This window comes from Aotus nancymaae, unplaced genomic scaffold, assembly GCF_030222135.1.
Source record: "Aotus nancymaae isolate 86718 unplaced genomic scaffold, 86718_ANA_hifiasm-v0.15.2.pri h1tg000003l, whole genome shotgun sequence".
Classification (NCBI taxonomy): domain Eukaryota; kingdom Metazoa; phylum Chordata; class Mammalia; order Primates; family Aotidae; genus Aotus; species Aotus nancymaae.
The window spans coordinates 35,965,992-35,990,657 of NW_026988414.1; the positions used below are offsets into that span (position 1 = coordinate 35,965,992).

The following is a 24,666-nucleotide window of genomic DNA, read 5'->3' on the forward strand; positions in this document are numbered from 1 at the left end:
TGAATAAGTGTTATGCTCATTCAGAGACCCATGCAGAGGAAGTAGCTTTCACTTCAAACATCATTGGTAAATGTGGTAGAGGAAAAAGAGAGTTCTGGAAACCCTTGCATTAGCAGTAATTCAATTCCTTGGTGCAGAGGTGATGTATCATTTCAGGGCCTACTTTTTGGCCACAACCAATCATACAGATCCACTTACCCATAAGACATCCAGGAATTGCAAATCTTCTGCACCCAGAAGATGGAGAGGACTTGCAGTACTTGGCAAATAGAACTAAAAATTAATATTCAAGTTGAAGTAGGGGAACAACTACTTCAAGTTGAAGTTCATCCCATGCAAAGAAGAAAAATTAAAGCCAAATTCTTGAGTTTGTCCTTGAGTCTGGAAAAATGCCAACTTTTTAGGTAAAAGGGATTTTTGCAACTGATAGGTTGTGCTTTCTTAGGAAGGGAAAAAACCTGAGACCTGTGCAAAGACGAACTTGTACCAAAATCAAGAGTGTCTTGAGATGCATTAAAGGGAAAAAGTCTACCTGGTGCAATAAGACAAGCAAAATAAATTAAAAGGCATATAGATTATGAAGGAAGAATTAAAATTATCTTTATTTTCAGATGACATGACTATTCATAGGAGATGCTAAAGAAGCTACCCCAAAAAAGCCCTACTAGAACTGATAAATGGGTTTAGAATAAATCAATCTACAAAATCAATATAAAAATCAATTGCATTTCTATAAATTAGGAGTGAACAACTAAAAATTATATTAAAAGTAAATACTATGTATAAAAGCATTCAAAAATATCAAATGCTTTAGGAGAAATTTAAAGGATGAAAATTTTCTACACTGAAACTAGAAAACAATGCTGAAAGGAATTTAAAAGACATAAATAAATTGAGGAGATTAACAATTATATTTAAAAATCATGATCAAAAGACTCAGTATTATTATAACATCAATTTTTCATAAATTGATCTAAATATCCAATGTAATTCCAGTCCAAAAGATTTTAAAATTTATTTGGAAAGGCAAAAGACCAATAATGGCCAAAGCAATCTTGAAAATTAATTACAAAATGAAGAGACTTCATTCAGCTCTCAAATTTCAAGACTTACTATAAAGCTATAACAATCAAAACAATGTAGCTTTGATGAAAACATGGATAAATAAATCAATGGAACAGAATGGAGTATTCAGACATGGGTCCACACCTATAGTGTTGCTTGGTTTTTAACAAGGAAGCCAACACAGTTAAATGGGAAAGAAAAATGTCTTTGGCAGATACTGCTAGAATAACTGGGAATCCATATGGAAAGCAAAGAATCTGACCCCATCTCACACCACACACAAAAATAAATTCAAGATGAATTACAGACCTAAAGGTAAAAGTGAAAACAATAAAGCTCTTAAAGGAAAACAGAATATCTTTGTGACCTTGGGGTTAGCAAATATTCCTTAGAAAAGACACAGAAAGCAGAGAGAGATCCAAGATGGCCAATTACTAGCAGCTTGGGATTGTGGCTCCCAGTGAAAGCGCAGAGAACGAGAGGATGCCACACTTTCAGACGAATTTTTGTTACTCACGGACCAGGAGATTCCCAGCAGAGGAGCCCCACGGGTTGCCAGCGCGACTCTTGTGGCCGGTGTGGTGGTTCTGCCGGCGCCTCGGCGCAGCAGTTCTTGGTGCAGAGTAAACGGGACTGGGTCCCTTTTTGGTCGATGTTTGGAGCTCCGGGAAGGCAGTCACCTATTCAGCTAATTGAAAAAGGGACTCAAGAAGGAAGCCAGACTGGAGATTCCCAGGCAGAAAAGCACCATGAATCTTAACGCTGCTGTTTTAGCCGGCGCAGTGGATTGCTCAGATTCTGGCACTGGGAATCAACAAGTTGGATGTCCACTCAGAGATCTAATTTGAAAGTTGGTAATTACAAAGATGACAGGTGGATAAATTTACAATGATAGGAAGAAACCAGCGTAAAAAGGCTGAGAATACCCAAAATCAGAATGCCTCTCCCTCTACAGGGGATCACAGTTCCTCATCAACAAGGGAACAAGGCCTGATAGAGAACGAATGCATTCCATTAACAGAATTAGGCTTCAGAAGGTGGATAATAAGAAACTCCTGTGAGTTAAAAGAACACGTTCTAGCCCAAAGTAAAGAAACTAAGAACCTTGAAAAAAGGTTTGGTGAAATCCTATCAAGAATAGACAATTTAGAGAGGAATATAAGTGAATTAATGGAACTTAAGAATACAATACTAGAACTCCGCAAAGTATGCACAGGTTTTAACAGTCGAATTGATCAAGCAGAAGAAAGGATATCAGAGGTCGAAGACCAACTTAATGAAATGAAACGAGAAGACAAGATTAGAGAAGAAAGAGTAAAAAGGAATGAGCAAAGTCTCCAAGAAATATGGGACTATGTGAAAAGGCCTAATTTACGTTTGATAGGTGTACCTGAATGTCATGAAGAGAATGAATCCAAGCTGGAAAATATTCTTCAGGATATTATTCAGGAAAACTTTCCTAACCCAGTAAGGCAGGACAATACTCAACTCCTGGTAATACGGAGAACACCACAAAGATATTCCTCAAGGAGAGCAACCCCAAGACACATAATCATTAGATTCACCAGGGTTGAAATAAAGGAGAAAATTCTAAGCGCAGCTAGAGAGAAAGGTCAGGTTACCCATAAAGGGAAGCCTATCAGACTCACAGCAGATCTCTCAGCAGAAACCCTACAAACTAGAAGAGAGTGAGGATCAATATTCAATATCCTCAAAGAAAAGAATTTTCAACCCAGAATCTCATATCCCACCAAACTAAGCTTCATAAATGAAGGAAAAATAAAATTTTTCGTGAACAAGCAAACACTCAGAGATTTCATCACCACCAGGCCTGCTTTACAAGAGCTTCTGAAAGAAGCACTATACACAGAAAGGAACAACCAGGATCAGTCATCCCAAAAACGTACTAAAAGGTAAAGAATATCTCTATAATGAAGAATCTATATCAACTAATGGGCAAAATAGACAGCTAGCATTAAGTGACAATATTAAACTCACAAATATTAATATTAATTCTAAATTTAAATGGATTAAATGCCCCAATCAAAGACACAGACAGGCAAATTGAATAAAAAGTCAAAACCCATCAGTACGCTGTATCCAGATCCATCTCATAAGCAAGGACACATAAAGACTCAAAACAAAGGGTTGGTGGAAGACTTACCAATCAAATGGAGAGAAAAAAAAAAAACAAAAAAAACAGGAGTTGTAACTTTTGTCTCTGACAAAATCGACTTTAATAGTAACAAAGACTAAAAGGAACGAAGGACATTACATAATGGTAAAAGGATCAATGCAACAACAGGAGTCAATGATCATAAATATATATGCACCCAATACAGTAGCACCCAGATACATAAGACAAGTTCTTAATGACTTATAAAGAGACTTGGACTCCCGCACAATAATAGTGGGAGACTTTGACACCACATTGTTAATATTTGATGGATCAACGAGATAGAAAATTAACAGGGACATCTATGATTTGAACACAGATCTGGAACAAGTAAACTCAGTGAATATTTATAGAATTCTTCACCCCAGGTCCATAGAACATACATTTTTCTCAGTATCACATTATACCTATTTTGAAAGTGACCACATAATTGGAAGTAAATCACTCTTCAGCATTTGCATAGCATTTCACAGACTTAAATAAAATATTGGTTGGCTGTTTGTTTGTTATTTTCTTCCTTTATTCCTCCCTCTCTCCACTGTTAAGCATGATTATCGGCATAAAAGAGGTTTTTAATACCTATATTTAGATTGCATTCCAGTCTGGGCAATAGAGCAAGACTCCTGTTCTCTCTCCCCCTTTCTCTTTCTTTCAAAATAAATAAATAAATAAATAATAAAAAGTCAAAAAACAACAGATCCTGGTGAAAAATAAAATAAAATAAAATAAACTCCCTTTTGGTGGGGATTTTTTCTTTCATCACTTTTCATGTTCTTTGTTGCATAATTTCTGAGGAGAAGCCTTTGTAATTTCTACCCTTGTTCCTCTGTGGGTGAGGTGTTTTTGTTTTTGTTTTTTTTCTTTTTTTGCTCTGGCTTCTTGCCAGATTTTCTCTTTATCACAGTTTGACTATAATATATGTAAGTGTAGCCTTTTGTTATTTATCCTGCTTGTTATTTTCTGAGCTTCTGAACCTGTGGTTTGGTGTCCTTCTGGTATTCCTGATTGCATGTATACACATCTTGTGATATTGTCCCACAGATATCAGATGTTCTATTACGTTTGGGTTTTTTTGTTTATTTTTTGGTTGGTTGGTTTTATCCTGGTCCTTTAAAAATGTATTGACTTGGATGTCCACCAAGATGGCCAAATAGAAACAGCTCCAGTCCGCAGTTACCAGTGCGAGCAATGGGTGAGTGATCTCCACATTTTCAACTGAGTGGCACCCGGAACGCCAGCGAGACAGAACCACTCATTACCCTGAAAAAGGGGGCGGAAGCCAGAGAGCCAAGTGATCTGGCTGGCTGGGTCCCACCCCAACAAAGACCAGCAACCTAAGATCCACTGGCTTGAAATTCTCGCAGCCAGCACGGCAGTCTTAGCTAGACCTGAGATATTCCAGCTTGGTGGGGAGAGGGGTGTCCACCATTGCTGATGCTTCCACTGGCCGTTTTAAAAAGAAAAGACACAGAAAGCATAAATCATAAAAGGAAAAAGCTGAGAAAATGAATTTGATCAAAACTAAAACTTCTGCTCATTAAAAAGTACCATCAAGAAAATAAATTGGGAAGCTACAGAATGAAGAAAATATTCACAACACAATTATCTGACAAAAGACTTGTATGTAGAATATATAAACTCCCACAACTCAGCAATAAGACAGGCAGCAGAATTTTTTCTAAAAAAGATAAAAGATTTGAGCAGACATTTCACTAAAGAAGATATATAAGTGGTAAAATTGCACAAAATGTCACTTAGCGTCACTGGCCATCAGAAAGATGCAAGTGACAATGAGAGATCACTACTTACTGTCTAGAATGACTGAGGTGATAAAGGCTGACGACAGGAGAGGTTGGAGAGAATGTAGAACAACCGTAACTCACATATAGTGCAATTTGGAGTGTAACATGGTACAACCACTTTTGAAAACGGTTTCACAATTTCTTAAAGAGCTAAACATATATCTATCCTATGACCCAGAAATTTCATTTTTAGGTACCCACCCAAGAAATACAAGCATACGCCCACAAAAAGGCTGGTAGGACAATTGTCATAGAAATTGTACCCACCATGGGGAAACAACAGAAACAACCTAGATGTCTCTGAACAGGGGAACAAGCAGTAAGTAAGCTATGATATCGTCTTCCAGTGGGAGGCTCACCATACAGACACAGGCAACAACATGGATGAATCTCAAAAATATGATGATGAGGGAAGAAGCCAGACTCAGAACATGTATAACACATGATTCCACTTATTCCAAAATAGGCAAAACTGACCTGTATTAATATAACTCAGATTAGTGGTTGTTTCAGGGTGAGGGTGAGGGTTGCCTGGAAAAGTTCTGATTTAATATATATTCATGGAAACTGATGAGACATAGATTTAAGATCTGAGCAGTTCACTGTATGCAAATTATACCTCATGGGTCATCTCCTCTCAGCAAGGAAAGCCAGGCAATAACATCCTCAAGCTGCTCCAAATAATATAGTGGCTCCATCACTAAGTGAAAAAGGAGAACGGATATTGGGAAGGCAACTCTACACACACACACACTCACTTAGGATGCCAGACTTTGTTCTCAGAGTATCATACATTTATTCATTTAATCTTCACAATGGCTGTTATTATCCCCATTGTGCTGATGACAGATCTCTGCTATAGGAGGTGTTGAAACTCAATGTCATGGCATATGGAGACTGGCTGAAGGGATCAGAGATGTTTCATCTGAAGAATATAAAATTGAGAAGACTCAAGAGTTGATTATAAATTCCTGAAGATCTCAAGGCAAGGAACCAGAGTTCTTCCAGTTAGCCCCAAAGGGTGGGGCTAAGATCAATGGAAAGAAGATGGTGTCTGGGTCTGGTTTTCTGAGAAGAAAGAACATTCTCCTAAGCACCATCAGCCTTTCCTTGGAGCTCCACAACAGTCTAGTGAAAGAGATATGTCTGATAGTATCCCCAGTCCACACACAAGAAGGCCGAGTCCAGAAGAGGTCACATGATTCGTCGCACACTCAGTGACAGAGCCAGGGTGAGATCTTAATGCTTCTCCCTGATCACTCAGCCTGTCCCTATTTGAATGGCATCTGGGAGGCAGCAAAGCTCAGTGTGGAAACTGGAGTCACACACAGACCCGGGTTAGTGTCTCCACCACTAACAAGCTGGAGAACTTTGGATTAGCAAACCACTCTGAGCTTAATTTTCCCATCTGTAAAATGGGAATGATAAAAATGGCAGCTCTCTTAAGATAGATATGAGGATCAATTGGGATAATGCACGTGACCTAGCAGAGCGTCTGGCACATAATAAGTGCTCAGGAAATAATGGTTATTATTGTTCGCCTCAGAGATTCAGTCAGTGGCATCATACCTGGTACCAATGACCTTGACACAGCCTTAAGTTCACATCCTACAACATGGGGAACATCTGGATTTTGTGCAATGTTTGCTATGCCAAGGAGGGTTGGAGGCCTAATTAAAATTGCTACTCTGTTTGCATTATCAAATGTCAGGGTTTTTTTTCTTCCCACAGAGCCAAGATTTTTCTTATCAAAAATCTATTCACTAAAATGCTAATGATCGTCAGTGATTAGAAACTGCTGCTCAAATCTTGAAAGTTCCCAGTGGGCCTCTCAGACATGGCTTGTAACTTGTCAGTCGAAGAAATGTTCTCAACAAATCAAACTTTGCTGTATACGTAAAAAAAAAGAAAGAAAAAAAAAAAAGAAAAGGAAAGAAAAAAAGAAAAAAGATTTCATTTCCTTAACGCTTCACTGTACGAGTCCAACAGGGACTTCTGAGTTAAGTGACAGAGACCACATTATTAGTTATGGAGCCAGTTCTAACAGAAGTCTCTCGAGGCGAGATAGTCTCAGATAGGCCCCCAAAACTGCTAACAAAAGTCTGTCAAGCTTATCTTAATTTCAATGAGCATTTAGTTTGCCAAAAAGAGGCACAGCAAGCAATTTTCTTTTATTATATTCTTTTTTGTTCTTCACCTTTTTCTTCTTCCTGTGCCTTCCTCTTCAGGAGGAAACGTCTGCAAGGATGTTTCCTTGATATGCAGCCAACCATCAGATGCCATCAGTTGTCCTCCATGGTCAGACCTGGGTAGCTGGGGCCTCCTAGGCTGGGTCTGCACAGCCCCAGCAGAACTAGATGGGCTGATGATGTGGGAGGGCGGGGCTCAGTTCGCCCTGGGCTCTTAGATGCCCTGGCACATGTGGACACCGGAAATCAAAGTCCTTGCCACTCACAGGACCTCACTTACTGCTCACTTGGTCTCTCTACGTTCTGGGTGGTCTCTAGGAGATACACAACTGGACTGTGGTGAAACTCTCACTTTGGCCACAATGAGAGATTTGGTGTCCATTTACCTCTAAACGAGGCAGCCCAGCTGGAGGGTGTAAAGTCCAGGAACACAGTCTTGAGTCATGTTTGGAGCACAGACTCTGCATCAGGCAGGCTTGGCTTGGGCCTCATCTCAGCTCCACCATTGCTTATTCACTCAAGAAATATTATTGAGCACCTATTATGTGCCAGGTATGGTGCTGGGAGGTAGCACCGTACCTTGTCCTCCTGAAATGTGCACTCTGGTGGAAGAGCAATAATCAATTAAGCAAATCTATAAATTATATAATCACAGACTCTGATTAGTATTTTAAAGGAAATCAACGGAGTGATATAAGCAATGGTTCTTGAAGGGTGGTCCCCAGACCAACAGCTTCTACATCATCTGGGAACATGTTGGAAGTACAAGTTCTGGGTACAAAACAAAAATGGAAAGAATGCATAAGATCTAGTATTTGAAAGCGCAACAGAGTGACTATAGTAAATAATAATTTAATTGTACATTTAAAAACAACTAAGAGTATTAATTGGATTGTTTGCAACCCAGGATGGGGCTTGAGGTGACGGATACCCATTTGCCCTGATGAGATTATTACACATTGTGTGCCTGTATCAAAATATCCTACATGCCCCATAAATACATACACCTATTATGTACCCACAAAAATTATAACTTAAAAACTAAAGAAATGCAAGTTCTCAGGTTCCACCCCAGACCTACTGAGTCAGAAACTCTGGGGTGAGGGGGCAACAGCCTGCGCTGTAACAAGCCCTCCAGCTGGCTCCGGTGCATGCTCGAGTTGGAGGACCTCAGATACAGAATAATGAGGCTGCCAAACGCCTCTTGACTGAGGGTGGTGGAAAAGGCCAGCCCGAGGAGGTGATGCTCAAAGAGAGGACTCAGGAATGAGGAGGATCCGTGTGAGGAAAAGTGTCCCTGTGTGGATTTGGGCCTCAGTTTCCTTACCTGTGAATGGGGGGGCGACAATAGCTCTGCCATCATAGAGCTGTAATGAGGACCCTGTGGCTAACAGCTTAGCAGACTTTGCAAAACAGTCAGTTTGCTGTTAATGATTATTTTTCTTATTTAGAGTATGACCCCACCAGGTCTCAGCTCTTGGGGGCCTGCCATACTAGGCAGGTGGCAAGGAGGCTTCTGGGAGGCCCAGTCTTCGGGGGGCTATGCTGTAGTGTCAACAGAGCCAGGGCCTCAGATATAAGCAACACAGTTTCCAGGGGTCTCATTCCAGCTTCCACTTAGCATCGGGCTCCCCCTCCATCATTTATTTATTTATTTAGAGATGGAGTCTTGCTCTGTTGCCAGGCTGGAGTGCAGTGGCACGATCTCGGCTCACTGCAACCTCCACTTCCCGGGTTCAGGTGATTCTCCTACTTCAGACTCCCGAGTAGCTGGGTCTACAGGCTTACACCACCATGCCCAGATCATTTCTATATTTTTAGTAGAAATGGGTTTCACCATGTTGGCCAGGATGGTCTCGATCTCTTGACCCCGTGATCCGCTCGCCTTGGCCTCCCAAAGCGCTGGGATTATAGGTGTGAGCCACTGCACCTGGCCCATCATTTTTTTTTTTTTTTCTACTTGCAAAGAACTCCAAAGTACCAGGGATTCTGTGCATTTTAAAGCAGCACAGATCTTGGTAGATCATCCAAACAAGATGATGTAGGACACTTTCATCTTTAGGAAGAAGGCTTGGTTAAAAATCAGAGAAGTCCCATCTGTCCAGCCGGTCAGCAGCCATGCCATGAATCTTGCCCACGATACACAGTCGCTGACCTCAGGGAGCTTGTGACCTAGTTGGGGGATGTGAGACACACAAGCAGCTGCACAAAACACAAGGTAGAAAATGCTATTAGGGAGATGTCGAGCATTCAGGGAACAAGGAGATTGATTCCTGCTGGGAGTTTGGGGACACCTTCCTGGATATACGTTCCCTCGAGAACATCCATCATTTCTTGCAGGAGCTTCCAAGTCTAAAGAGCTTATTATTCCCTCCTGCACCACTTGGGACTGTAAATCAAAAAGTCCAGTTCATAGAAATCCTCAATTCTTAAGCAGAGAAGAGAGAGGCTCAAAGTTGGTTTAACCTCCCTGCCAGCCCTTTGGAGGGAGAAGGGGAAGAAGATCTTTGAGAGCTGCCTCTGCTGTGTTTATTTCACAACCAGGAGGTCCTTAGGAAATATCTAGACCAATTCTCTGGCCTCAGTTTCTCATCTCTGCAGTGGGAGAATTGGTCTAGATATTTCCTAAGGACCTCCTGGTTGTGAAATAAACTTTGAGCCTCTCTCTTCTCTGCTTAAGAATTGAGTCAAGGGCAGCGCTGGGACTGGAATCCTGGCCCTGCGGCATCCTGTGGGGGTAAGAGCTGGGGCCACAGGGGGTTTGCCCAAGAACACTGGTCTGGACTTGCTACCAGAACCTCCTGGGACCCTTGTGCTGGGTCTTTTTGCTCTCATCAATTACCACCAATTTCTTATCCCTGCATCCAGCTCTTAGGCCCACCCAGCTAGAACTGTCTCCTGCTCCAGGGGAACCAGACAAAAGCCCAGAGACTGAGGCAGGGGCCCAGCATCTTCCTTGTGTACCTCCTGTTTCTGCCCTATTTCATGGCCTCTGACCACTTCCTTACCCTTGCCCTGGACTTTGGCCCTGGAGGATCTGGGGCCATTTTGTGTGGTGGGTTCAGTTTCTGTGACCTTCTGCTGCCAGTGCTGCTCCCTCCAGACCCCAGCTCATCCGACTCACGCTCCTGTCACGTCTCTCCCTTGGCCTGTGTAGGTCCTTAGCGCTCACCTGGCTCCTCTGGCCCAAGCCTTGAGGCTCCTGCTTCCCATCCTCTTCCAGCTGTACCAAGAATAAAAACACCCTACATAGCATCGAGAAAAACTACATTTAGCTTTGCTTTAAAATTCAGGTAAATTAATACAGATAGAAAAGAAAAACATAGAAATGTAGGCTTGATTAGTGAAAATGTTACTACTTAGAATCAATGAAGTGACCTGAAGTTAATTGATCATCCAGGTAACAACAGTTATTTGCATCATGATCACGTGTCAGAATCACTTAGTTATGAGTTGAATCTGATGATACCACTGAGCTCGGGTAGAGTATCCTGGGCCTTTACATTTGCCACATAGTTTTGTCATCTGCTCCCAGTTTTAATAGTTTGAAAATGTTTGGCCATATTCCAAAGTCATGGCAGTTGTTGTGGTCATGAAATTATGTTAAAGAGTAACAGAGGTCATCTATATCAGCCTCAAACCCAGGAAGGGAATCCCACCTACACCTCACTGGGAGTGGTCACCCAGCCCATTCCTGAGGATTTCTGATGGCAGGGAGCTTGCTATCAACAAGGAATGCCAATTGAGGGGAAGTCCTTCCAGAGATAGAGTCAAAATCTGCCTCTCTGTGGCTTACACCATCAATTATATTATCAATTACACCATCAATGTTGGTTCTGTTGATCTAGACATTACTGAAGTCTTCCGCATGACAGTCCCCTCAGCATTTTAAGATGTTGAGATTGTGCTATACTATACTGCCAAGAGGCAGTATAGTATAGCAGTTAAGAACCTACTTACTTGGGTTCAAATCCTGGCTCTACCACCCACCAGCTATTATTATCCTGATGGAGTTAGGTACTCTCTGTATACCTCAGGTACCTTAACCATAAAATGATGATCATAGTGTTTATCTTGTAGAGTTATTGAGACAATGAATGAGCTAATATATCTAAGTGCCTGGAACATATTCAGCTCTATGTAAATGTTAGTTACAGCTCTTTTCTTAGTCTCACAGAATACTATTTTCCATTTATTCCATTTTTTCCCTTAAAGATTACTGAAGACTCCTTCACATGGAAACAATTTAGGAGTCCTGTAAGTTTCTCAAGTCAGGTACAAAAAACAATAAAGTATTGTTATAAAATTAAATGAGTTATTTCAAGTAAGGCGCTGAGTACAGTTGCCTGAAGCATAGCTAGCCCCAATAAATACTTGCAGTCATGGCTATTGGTGCTTATTGAACTATTCTAAAATAGAGACGAGAAATTAATGACATACATGTCTCAAATCTAAGTGACTTTTGAATAACTTAGATGTGTACCTAAGTGAAATGTCTTAAATAAAGATTAGGCATGTGTGCAGAAAACTGCTCTAATTACTCAGCTCCTGCAGACACATTCCCGTCTTTAGAGACTCACAGTCTCAGTTACCGTTTCCCCCCAGGTATCGCGCTTCACGGTGATGAATGGGAACTGATTCTTGGAATGGAAATGCCATTTCCATGGGGCTGTGGTGGCAGCAGGAAAGGCATTAGGTTGGTGTTTGAAATGCACGGTCTTGGAGAGGAAGCTGGAAGCTGCCTTCAAGAAAACCCCCAGTTCAGCCCTGGGACTTGTGGAGGAAAAACCTTTCACCAGCAGGAAGGAGTTCTGGGAGCACCAGGGACCGATCCTGGAGCCACCTCCAAAGCAGCAGCTCCCGACACAGCTGTCCCAGACACAGCGGCTTTTTCCAGGTAAATCGACCTTGCTGTCTCAGAAACCTCAAAAGCAACAAATGCTATACTTTATTCTCCTCTTTGCACACATCTTTTTGTTGTTTTAGCTGTCATTGTTTGAGTGTGACTGTATTTCACCTAGACTGCTGCATGCATTATCTCATTAGATTCACAATGCTCATCTGAAGTTGGTAGTTTTATTCCCATTTTACAGATAAGAAAGTTGAGACTCAGATTGTTCACAACCATGTCAATTCTCACTTTCCCACACTCTGAGAAGATGTGCATGGCCAGACTAGCTTTGACCAGTGGAATGTGAATGGAGGTGAAAGGGCTCACTTTGAGGGCCAGTGAGTGAATCACCATGCCCTGTTCACATTGCCTTGGTCACTGCAGAGGCAGTAACGAAAAGAAGTTTTCATAAACCTGGGTTCTGGAGTTACTATGATGAATAGAGCCCCCAGCCAATCTTTAATGAACACGCAGCATGAGCAAGAGATCAACCTCTGTTATTTTAAGCCACTTAGATTTCAGAGCTATTTGTTACTGTGGCATAAACTAGACTATCCTGACTGATACAGAAGTGTTCCATAACATGCTGAAGGTTACAGAGGTGTGGAGCTGAAATTTGAAACCAGGTTCGTCTGATTTCAAAGCCCGTGCTCCACCCACTACATTATTACACTGCCTCCTTTCTTCCTAACTCCCAAGTTCGCTTCACTGCCTCCCTGCCCCAGCCGCCCACTGGGCAACTATGTTCAGAGTGTAAAAAGGCCTTGCTCTACTCTGCCCAGCAGGAAGCACTTCCCTGTGGAAACACTCCTGGGCAACCACAACTTTTACAAAGGCAGCTTGAACTCCAAAGGCAGGGGCAGAAGTGGACAGAATTGCCTCTCACACTGTTCCACCCTCTTGTACCTGTTGCTCTCCTTCCCATCATATGGGATCCTTCCCCAGAACACTCCAGTCTCACTGGGTTCCTCATTTTATGTCTCCTCAGGAGGAAAGTCTGGCACTCAAGGCCCACCATGAACCAGTTCCTGCTTCCTTTCTAGTTTTCATTCCTGTCTTTCCTTTGCATGAGGTCCCAGGCACAAACATGTAGGAATTCCCTCCTCCCTGATCCTTTTCATCTGCTGGGAGTCACATGCACACACACACACACACACACACACACATCACATCACTTGCTCCGTCCCTCCGTTCCCAGCCCCTAGTCCTCGGCTGCATCTCAGCGTGAGCACTCTGCATCAGCCTGGTCTGTGCATGCTCTGTCTCCCCTCAGACTGAGGTGCTCAGGGCAGGGACTATATCTGATTTCTTTTTGTGTCCCCAGAGACCCCATAAGGTCTGATCCATCCAGAATGGGGGCTTCTGACATTGCAGCATAGGCTGCTAAACACCAGCTGCCCAAAGCCTGAGTTTCCACAGCGGGCAAAGAAAGGGCATTCTGCAACCATCCCTCTGTCTCCTTTGAATGCAATCCAGCTGAAATAAACAAAAACAAACAAAACGTGCTCCTCTCTGAGCCCCAGGCTGGTTCTCCCCCGGCACCGTGCATTCAAACATCATCTGCCTTTCCACTCCAAGGTCTATCTATCATCTTTGCCAGAATCTGTCCCTGAGGGGCTGTGGCATGAGAATAGTCAACATTCAACACAATCAGAGCTTGTTCCCGTGGCTGGGGGGGCAGTGTGTGTGTACTGGCAGGGCTGAGCACACAGCTTGTCTTCTGAACTGAACACAAACGCCTAAAGACGGGATTCTCTCTTGAGACCATCCTCTTCCTTCCCTCTTTCCTATTTTCCTTTTATCGAGGGGGCAGGGCAGGACAAATGCAAATGGTGGCCCCATTGGAGTACCCACCTCTCCCACCATCATTGTGTCTCCAGATTCTGGCATGTCTTGGCCTCATTTAAGGGTTCTCACCTACCCATCACTATGCAGCACTCAGTGGCCAGAGACTGGGAAGATAGGTCACCGATACTTCATGCCTTCAGTAGCAACCATTGTACTTGAGCGTTCAATTTATAGAAACGTAGCTCACGGTGCAAAGTCCTAACCTAAAGAATCCCAGTCAAACTTCAGATGGGCTGGCATGTTTAAAGAGGGGAGAGAAAGGAGAAGGAAGATCACAGAGGGACAGTACAGTCGGTTGAAGTGGTGTCTGTGTTTAGGCTCTCCTTTCCTTTCAAATCCCTGATTTCTGGCTTCAACACCTTTACTTAGACGCCTCCAGAGGAATGACAAGGTGGGTGTTGGAGACCCCGTGCTAGAGTTCCTCCACAGCGATGTCCATGCCCAAATAGAGAATACTTCTGTACTTGACCATGGCCAAGGGCATGCCTCGGGGCAATCTGGGTTAGGTAGTGTGAGACAGAGGCAAGAAGGAAAGGTGGAGAGAGACAGTGGCTGCCTCCTGGAGTTCCCTTCCATCTTCTCTTTGCTCTTCCTGGGTGGATATGCCCCTATTCTCACTATGTGTTACTCCCTCGGCACTGAGCTGTGGTTGCAGAAGTAGTCATAGATAGCATGACTTCACTGACTCTCTCTGAACGCCCCCAAACATGAGGCTGAGACACCTACTTAAAGCCACTCCTTGTGGGTACCGACGTGGGAGTAGAGAGAAAGAATAAGGTAATCGATGAAGCACCTGCTATCCCCAATTTGCCACAAAAACAACCAAGCTCCAGTCACTCTGCTCCAGGTGACACTGAACCTCCTGTGAGACAGGGTGGCTTCCCCGACACCACCCAGAAACAGGTTGATTGATTGAGCTGAATTCATTTTCCCCCCGACTACAGGGACAAGTGCTTACAAATTGAATGAAATTGATGCAACGTCTGCAAGTGAAGTTATTCAATTTTCAACGGCCTCATTCTGAGCCTTTAGCATGCTCCTCACAGTTTTAGGGCAAATAATATTTGTTTTCTTCCTGCACAAATATGAAAATGTTTCCAGCATTCAGAAAGCTCCTCTTTTGGGTATTTGCACTGAATTTCATTTCTGTAAGCATTTGCTGAGGCTATTGGTCTTAAAAGCCAGCAGTCAGCTGGCGATCCTTGAGTGCTGTATGCCAGGCATTTTGACATATTTAATCTCACTTGACCCCCCACTAGAACCCTCTGAGGGGGATATGTCCTCTGCTTCCCAGATGGGAAACTGAGACTTGGAGAAATGGCTTGCCCAAGGACACACAACCAGTCAATGTTGGATCTGTCTCCAAAGCCAAGCCCTCTCGTGGGACTCCTCTCAACCATGAGGTGGTGCAGGCCCATGAGAGGGTGTTGGCCAGCTCCAGCCTGAGCTGATGGTTGGTCATCAGAGCCCAGCTCAGGTCCCTGGAGAAAACATTTATGAATGAATGAATAAGTGGGTGAACAAATAGACAACTGAGGGAATCTCTGCCACTTAGGACAAGGCACCCATCTCCTCCTTTCCATGCATCATCATTCTGCTTCTCTGATGCTGCCCTGGGAGCCCTGGACCCAAGAGATCCTCCCAAGTCACATCTTCACCCCATAGGCCACCATGTGGTTGTACACCACACATGACCCAAACATCAGCAGCCCTGTGAGGGGGAAACCATTGAAGAGCCATCTCTACTCCTGGGAGAGCTCATTCCTGCCCGTGCTGAAGGGCAGTGCCCAGGACAACCGTCACTGTGCAGCTGCTGTGGCAGTGTTCTGCAGCCCTGGTGAGCTCCTCTAGCCAAGCCCTTGACCAGTCCTTACAACAGCCTCTGGAAGCAGGCAAGGAAGTCTTCCTCGTTTGAGCAAAAGGGGAACCAGAATCAAAGAGGAAGATCACGCAGCAGAACTGGGACCAGGCTTTCTGATGCCCAGCCCAGTGCTTATCCCTCTGCCCCATGATGCATCCTCTTTAATGACTACCAAAATCATGGAGACCCATCAACCCTAGGCCCTGGTTTGCAATTATCTGTAGTTTTGAGTTAATAGGAAGGAGCATATGATTGATTAGCAATGTCTGCCATGAGCGAAGGCCAGAGTGACATCAGAGGTGAAGTATATTTATGGACCCCTCCCTAGACCCTAACCAATATGCCTATTTCCTCTTCAAAACAAAACAGTTTTGAAATTGCCTCTCCTTCTTCCTGTCTCCAGCTCAATATAATTTTCTGACCTAATGCCCAAAACTTGGGAAATTTCACCTTAATGCTACCTAGAAAGGAAGGGTTTGATAAACAATTTAACATTGACTTCAAGATTGCAAGGGGAGTGTTTAATTTGCTCAAGAGACCCCCCTGTCCTCAAGGACTCCAGCACATTAGCTTTTGTCCAACTAATGACAAGTGAGTTTTCTATATTCATTAAAGCAGACTTGGGATTTGGCTTGAGGGGCAGTGAACTGGAGAGGAAATAGTACTGGACTCAGGAGGAATGTTCCTGATTACTTGCCGTACGTTTTGAAAAAGAATAAAATGGTGTTTCCTAAAATCCTTTAAAATCAGGCTTTTCTCTGATACGGGCAGGTGAACCTTCCAATGGAAACCAGGGGTCCGCAGAAAGGAAGTTTGCATGTCAGCTCAAACCAGCTCAGCTAAGCTCAGGTCAACTCACCAGCTACTTCCAGTGTTCTCCCACCAGGCTGGGCTGGCGGAGACAGAGATTTGAGAGGCTAAGCCTTGCCTTGGAGAGCTCACAATCTAAGGGGGAAACTGAGGCAACGCCACCACCTTGCAGGTGAGAGCAGAGAGCAGCCTCTGCTGGTCCCCCCCGGCCCTGCCTCTCCTGCCCTGCCTGGCAGAATCCAACGGATCTCAGCGCAACATTCACAACATTCGGTGCCAGAAGGGTCGAAAAAAGGCAAAAGGTCTCACCATGCTGCCTCTGCCCTGTTCTCTGCACTTTGCTTCAGCCACCCCATGAGAGATGGAGTCAGAGTTGTTCCCTGACCTGCTCAAAAACAACTCCCAAAATGCCTAGAGAATGCCTAGAGAATGCCAGGAGGTTTCTGAAGCTGCTGCTGGCATAAAGAGGATCGTTGTGTAAATTACAAAGGAACCCTTGAATTGTCAGGGTTTGGCAGGAGACAGATGGCTCACTCGGAAGGGGTGATTGGAGAGTTTAGTGAAGACATTATTTATGAAGGTGTGGTCATGGCTAAGAAAAACCAGCAAAACATGGTGAAACACCCTAGCAACAGAGGGGAGCTGTTACCACCCTTAGACCCAAAGGGACTGCAGAAGAAAGCAGTTATGAAATCCCACTAGAGCTGCAGCTGGGGAGGAGATTTTGACAGATAAGCACAGTCACCAGCAAGCCAACAGGGAGGGAACCAAAATAATAAATAAAATACTCCAGTCTCTCCACCTCCTCCTGTCTCCTGCTGGTGTCTTCCCTTGGCTTCTCTGCCAAAAACAGAGATCCTGGTTGATACTGGCCCTAGACACTGGCCTTCCGGGCCATAGAGCAACAGGGAGAAGGGTAAGAGCAGGTTTGGGGGCAGAGATGGCCAGCCCCAATTCCTCCAGATATTTGCTGCCATCTGCCGGAATGTCATGATAAACATTCCGTTCTACAATATTTGTGATGCAGATGGCGGCCCAATATTGGCCCGTACAATCATCGGTGGTAAGGCTTCTGCAGTCAGGACTGACTCCAATCTCACTCCTGCTCACCCCTCTCCAGCCTGTACTCTGGCTCCTCCAAACACCCTGAACAGAAGTCCTACCGTTCCTTCCCTATTTCCACATATGCCGATGTAGAAAGTCCAGGACAAATAGCACCTGCTCCTTGAAGCCTGCCCGATGATTCATAAGGGGGCCTCTCCTCTCTCTCTCTTTCTCTCTCTCTCTCTCTCTCTCTCTCTCTCTCACACACACACACACACACACACACACACACACACACACCCCTCCTTGGCTCCTCTTTGGAAGTAGAAAGTGGGCTCATTCTTTCCTGAATTGACCCTTGAGGCCCTCTAGCAGCCAAGACCCTGTCCCTGAGGAAAGTGTCCACGAAGCCATTCACCAGCGTGTGCCTCTATCCGTGCCTCCTCCACAGGCACAGGGCTGCGTGCAGGGAGCCCCACCAACAGTGAGCCCAACATGCGGGATGTGAACCCTGGCTCAACCTCTGACTAGCCTTCAGTTTGGGGCAAGTCTCTTTACCTTTCTGAGCCTGTTTCCCCATCCTACCCATGGGAATTATAATCCCTACCTTGAGGCTGTTGTGAGAATTCCATTAAGATTCTGTATGTGGCACTCACTAGATGAGAGCTTCCCTCTCCTCCCCCAGTAAAATGGGAGTCCTCAAAGGCACAGAGGGCACACCACATCTGTCCTGACCCAGCCTCGGCTCTCAGGATGGCCTGCCACTTGGGGTGGGGTGGTGGAGTGTGCCAGTTAGGAGAGTTAGGAGTGCACCCTCTGGGCAGTCCCTGAGCAGTAACTTGGGGAAGTTACTTAGCCTTTCATGCTCTGTTTCCTCATCTTTACAGCAAATAATAGAAATAGCCGTGGTGTTCCTAGTTAATATTCATGCAGAGATTACTGGGCTTTTGGCTCCATTTTGATCATTCAATCCCGAGACCACACCAGCAGGTGATATGGTTTTTTTCCTGTTCACCAAACATTTCCAGTTCTCTTTCAAGCACCTAGTAGGGTTGCATTTCCACCACTACCTTAGAGTTAGATGCGGTTGTGTGACGCGTTAGCCAATAGAATGTGAGCAGCAGCATTATCTGTCACTTCCAGGAGGAGGTCTTAAGAGTCAGGGCACAGCTTGCCTCTCTCCCCTTGTCACAGTGACCAGCAGTGTTCCACATAACGGTTGCTCCATCAGTCTGGGCCCTGGGCTGACAATGACAATAGCACAGGCCAGTGCCCTTGGCGGATACAAGAAGGACATACAATGTGACTGAGACCACTTTAGGCCACTGAGATGCAGGAGGTGCTCATTGCCACAGCATAACATGGCTGATCCTGACTGATGCCCATGGGGCCTCTCATTTACTATCTCTGTTTCTTGGTGAGGAAAGTGTAGTATCTATATCATAGATATGATTGATGTTACCACAGTGTTGCTCCATGTAAACTAGAACATAATCAGCCCTAAATAAATGTTGGCTATGTAAGTATTCATATCCCAGATCGCCACAGCCATAGGCACAGATGTAAACATGGACATGACTCTGGGCCTGCAGACCTTTCCCGAGGATAGCTCAGGGCAGCCCAGGCCCTCACAGCCTGGAAGGAAGGCCAAGGTCTCCTTAGGCTCCATGTGGTTCAGCTTGGCACATTTCTGTTGCTTCATCACAAGCCAGAGCTTGGGAATTGGCAGACCCCAGCAAACGCCAGCCCTTCCCTTGATTCTTCTTGTCTGTCTGGCCAATGACCATGACTCGCTAGCAAGTGCTCCCAGCTGCATGTGAACTGGCAGCCATGGGTTTTCTTTCCTCCTGGGTTAGACTTCCTGGCTCTCAGTGGGTGAGTGTCTGTTGCCTACAGGTCACCTGCACCTGGCATAGTCTGGAAGAACTGGAGACTGTGGCACCCAGAGGGGCAGGTACTCCTGGGCATCTCCCATGCCCATGGTCTCTGATGCAGGCTCAGGTCACCTGCACCATGTCCTAATCATTCATGATTGACAATGGGTGACATTACTGAGCATTACAATTCGATCATGGTTCCCAGTTTACAATGGAACATTTTCCTTTTTATATACTCAGTACTCACTGGGCTCTGGGCACTAGACGAGGCTGAGATTTCTGACTTCACCAACTCACAGTTTTTGTCATGACACTACCAATAATGACAGCTAACCTTTAGAATGCTGGGTCCATGCAGGCCTATGCTGAGCAATCTATATGCATCACCCTAGTTTATTCTCCCAACGAGTGTATGAGATATGAGATAGGGGTTATCACCACCTTACAGATGAAGAAACTGAGGCACAGAAGAGTTGCAACAGGGCCAAAGACAGCTGGAAAGTGGTGGAGCCAGGATTCAAACCCAGGTTGATCTACTCCTGAGCCCTAGTGACTGTAAATGGCTGAGGTGGAGAGAAGGAAGCTGGATCTTACTCACTCCTTGCAGCAGCCTTGTGACATAGGGTTTTTTGTCCTCATGTTGCAGACGGAGTTTTTGAGTGCTAGAGAGAAAATAAATTTGCACAGTCACACAGCAAGCAAGTGGAGAACAGGAGTCTTTCTCAAACATGCATGTCCCTAAACCTCCTCTGTACAGGAAGTCACCAGCCATCAAACACGGAGACAGGTTGTAACACAGAAAAGCATCGTAGACCAGTAATACATTTAATAGGAACACAAAGAGAGAAGAGAAGAAAGGAGGGAAAACTAACTCTGGGGTAATCAAAGAAGACTTCCCAATGGAGGTGGCATCTGAGTAAGGAGAGGAGAGAAGAGAATCCAGAAGGAAGGCACAAAGACTGTGTGGTACAGTAGTGGGGGCCCATCACCTGATGGTGAAGGTGGCGTGAGGTCAGCACTGCCTGCACCTCTTCAAGGCTGCCATTCTAAGAGCCCCCTTGCTAAATGTCTCCTTTCCTTCTGCCTGGATACTCAGACCACTCCAATGGGAGGGGAAGTCTCGGCCACTCGTATTCCCCATTCCCAGACCGTTTGGAGAATGGCCAGGCTGGGGGAGGGGGATGGTGGTGGCCTGCAAGATCTCAGGAGACACCTGTAGGCACCCGGACAAATTTTCCAACCACATTCAATTTCCTCACCTGTCTTCTTGCAATTGTAATTCCAGCTCCATTTATTTTACACCCACCTGTCCTCATCTAGAAGGAAATTGGGCAGGAGTAAGAAGGGAATAAAATAATAAGAACTTTTTAGTCTGGAGCAGTCATGAAATGCTCTCTTTGCCCATCAGACTGGTATTTAAATGGAGGAGGGGTCTGGAGTGGGCAGAGGGCATTGTTAACAACTGCCTCAGTGTGGCAGCAGGAGACAGGAATAATAGACTTGGAGAATGTTTTCCAGATTGTGCTGAAGTGGTGGAAAACAATGGGTCCCCAAATGGAAGTAATGGTGCACAGAACTCCTCCACGGGTCCTGCAGACAGCAGCGGAAACTCTGCCTTGCTCCCTTTCTAACAGGACTGAATTAATTCAGGGACCGTGTGAGCCTTGTACTCCCATTTCGATTACAGACAGACCTAGTTTTTGCAGAACTCATTAACTAGCAGGTCTTTGGGGACCCGGGCTTCCAAGCTTTGCTGGACAGGCCCCAGGAGCCGGCTTCTGAGGAATCCAGGAGCCCGAATGTGGGCAAGACCTATGCGGAGGGGCAGGCCTCAGAGGGCAGCGTTGGTTGTTCTGAGTCTGAGGGAAGTCAGTGTGTGGAGGAGGCAGGAGGGGCCTGAACAGGTGACTTTTCACAGCCACATCAGGCCAGGGCAATGGAGGGACTTGGTGACAGCGTAGTCCAACACTGATGACTGGGGTTCTGAATTTCCTGAGAAAGGTCATTCTCCAGTAGCAACTTAGCTCAACAGCCCAAGGCAAGAGGGCACTGAAACCCAAAAAGGAGACCCGTGGATATGTTCGAATGCTGCCGGCCTCAAAGTTCAGCTCCAGGGCCCCTCCTCTAAGAAGGCTTCTAGGACACCCCTGCTGGCCAGGATCCCCCCTACCTGTTTCCTTGGTTTCTGTCCCCATCCCAAAGTGGCACACCCTTCAGACTGTGCAGCTGGCATTCCCAGCCATTTCCGGTCTCCCTGCTGAGCTGTAGTTTCCCACAGCAGGCTTCTTGCACTCTGCACTTTCCGCTTTAGCAGGCTCCATGTTTACTTGCTGAACACCTGCATGGATAAATGAATGAAAACTGGCTGTAGGGAAACAAAATCAAAAGAATACACTATTTCACACAAACCCTCCCAACAGCCTCATATGGGGAGGCAAGTTGGGATACCCCAGCTGAGTGGCAGTACACATCCACATTCTAGACAGGACTCCAGAACCACACAGGGGAAGGCTCAGCAAAGCACCAAAGTTAACCCAGACTCTGTAGCCTGGCTGTTTAGTTTATTTCCCAACTTGGAACTTAACAGCTCTGTGACTTTAGCCAAGTTATCTGTCTAAATTATGTATGCCTTAGTTGCCCCATCTGTAAAATGAGGGTGATAAAATAGTTACCCTCATAAAATAGGGTGTTATTTGTAAAGTGCTTAAAGTAGTGCTTAGCACAATGTAATGAGCCCTTATCCCCCTCTTCTTGGACCCACTCAAAGTCTGCTGCCTTTCTGTGTCTCCTCCCCCGTCCCTGCCACAGACACCTTGCCTCTCTCGCCTCGGAAACCAAGCTGCACTGGGTCAATGAGGGCCCCTGGTGGCCAAAGTGTGGAACTGTCTGACCATTGTTTCTTTACCACCTGTCCTTATTGAACCCCATAGGAGAATACTGACTATACCAAGTACCCCTTCTCCTTGCCTCTTACTGTTCACAACTCAGTGTATGCTCCCCAGGTGGCCCTTCATTCATAGACACACAACCTCTCTAGCCTGTGTCCAGCTACCTTCCACTAAACTTCCTCCTTTGTCTCTGTTATTCTTCCTCCTCCCATCCTACCCCATTTTGTTACACCTGAGAGGCTGAAGTCTGTTTGGGCTGATAAGCTTACTAGTAATGCTGTGCTGCACTGTTCACGAGCCCACAAGTGGCTATTTACATTTAAATTTCAATTCCCTAACATTTAGATAAATTCACTAAAATTAAATAAAATTAAAAATTCAGTTCCTCTGTTGTATTACCCACATTTCAAATGCTGAATAGCCACATGTGGTTAGTGGTGACACAGTGCAGATATAAAACAGTTTTATCATTTCAGGGAGTTCTATTGGACAACACTGCTCTACATCCCCCTAAATAAGAGAGAAATGCAATTTTCAGCTTCTAAAAGGAAAACACATAATAAAGAACCACTTATTTCCTTCTCTCTATATATATGTTCAACACAGATACATACATGCCTGTGTGTGTGTGTGTGTATGGGGAGACAGAGAGAGAGTTTTCATGCATTATAACCACAACCCCTTTTAAAAGTATTTGGAAGCCCTTGGAACTTCATAAATGTGTCTGACTATCATCTCTCATCTAATTCAACCTGCTTTTTCTAGAGCATAAAATAGGGTGTTAATAGGTTAATTCAAGATAAATAACAACCAACTTTTCTTTCCTTCCTTCCTTCCCCCCTTTCTTCCTTCCTTCCTTTTTTGAGACAGGGTCTTACTCTGTTGCCCAGGCTAGAGTGCAGAGGTGCAATCATAGCTCATTTCAGACTCAATCTCCTGGGCTCAAGAGATTCTCCCACCTTAGCCTCCTGAGGAGCTGAGACTACAGGCATGCACCACCATGCCTAATTTTATTTTTATTTTTAGTAGATACGAGGTCTAACTATGTTGCCCAGGCTGTTCCTCAAACTCCTGAGCTCAAGTGATCCTCCTGCCTCGGCCTCCCAAAGTGTTGGGATTACAGGTGTGAGTCACCATGCCCGGCCGACAACCCATTTCTAATACAGCTTTTTGTGGACTTAAAATTTGTTTCCTCACTGGTAGTATAGCTACAATGTTAGTGCACTTGTAATCCAGCCACTGAATAGCTGTGTGATTTTGAACACATCCCTTACCCTCCTGGACCTGTCACAAAGGGATGATTGCAGGGGGTTACTGAGTTCCTTTTTAGCTCTAAGAAAAGTTTTGCTTCTAGAGTTGTTTTTTCATCTCATGAATGGAGAGAAGCTTGTGTTAAATGGCCATTAGGGTTCACAAAAATTGATTACATAGCCTTTGTGGGCTGGCATGGGAACCAAGTGACCATTTCACATCTATTTCTATAGAAACACGCACCCCGAGGTCCAAGCACTGCTCATGTCTCCACTGGGGCAGTCAGTACCTAGAGCTCAATGCTCTAAGCCCAGGAGCCTGCGGCAGCTGATAATGATGACTAAAGGCTTGGCCTGGGAGGCCAGGGAGGGAGTAGTGAATAATGCCTACCATCACTCCTTCTTCCAACACAGACATAAAATATGCTTTTAAAATTGCCTGATTAGTACTAGAGAGAAAAGGTGCCAGGTAGACTTTGTTAGACAAAGACAACTGTTCCTGCTCTTATTCAGCTGTTCATGGTGTGTTAATGTTAATCCCACTGACAATGGCAGGGATAGGCCTAGGCTGGTATGCCCTTCCTCTGTGTAACCAAGCCCTTACAAGGCAGATAGCAGGGGTGTCCACACTACATGCAACAGTCCAGGACATGTCTTTCCTCCTGGAGAAGCCCAACATTTTCACTCGAACTTTTCTGGAAAAACAGCTTGGAAGGGGATCACTCTATAGTATGTGAGAACCTGACCCACCCCTGCTCCCAGCCGATTGGGCCAGAGACAGATATCTACCCAAGCTGGCCCCATCAGACTGTTTCCTCTGAAAATCTGGGATCAGGGCACTCTGACACTGGCCAAGGAGCCACAGGGAATGGCATAGGAAGGCCTTGGAAGTTTGAGGGCTGAAGCTACCATTTTGTGGAGGCCTTGATGGGCCTTGTGCAAGCAGATGATGAGCAGAAAAGCCA

The 24,666-nt window shown here is 44.9% G+C and overlaps 1 long non-coding RNA gene across 3 annotated transcripts; it reads right to left on the minus strand.

Annotated features, from left to right (window-relative positions):
* Positions 1-4,027: 4,027 nt before the first annotated feature.
* Positions 4,028-21,811, minus strand: LOC105724624 (uncharacterized). Of its 3 annotated transcripts, XR_001109061.2 has the most exons (6): positions 21,734-21,750; positions 20,823-20,879; positions 20,162-20,225; positions 10,241-10,477; positions 8,560-9,434; positions 4,028-8,003 (listed from the first exon to the last, which is right to left on the minus strand). It is a non-coding gene; the product is annotated as an uncharacterized LOC105724624 (long non-coding RNA). The 3 variants fall into 3 exon arrangements; XR_010343898.1 differs by having other exon boundaries at positions 4,028-9,434; XR_010343899.1 differs by lacking the exon at positions 20,823-20,879 and having other exon boundaries at positions 4,028-9,434; positions 21,734-21,811.
* Positions 21,812-24,666: the final 2,855 nt, after the last annotated feature.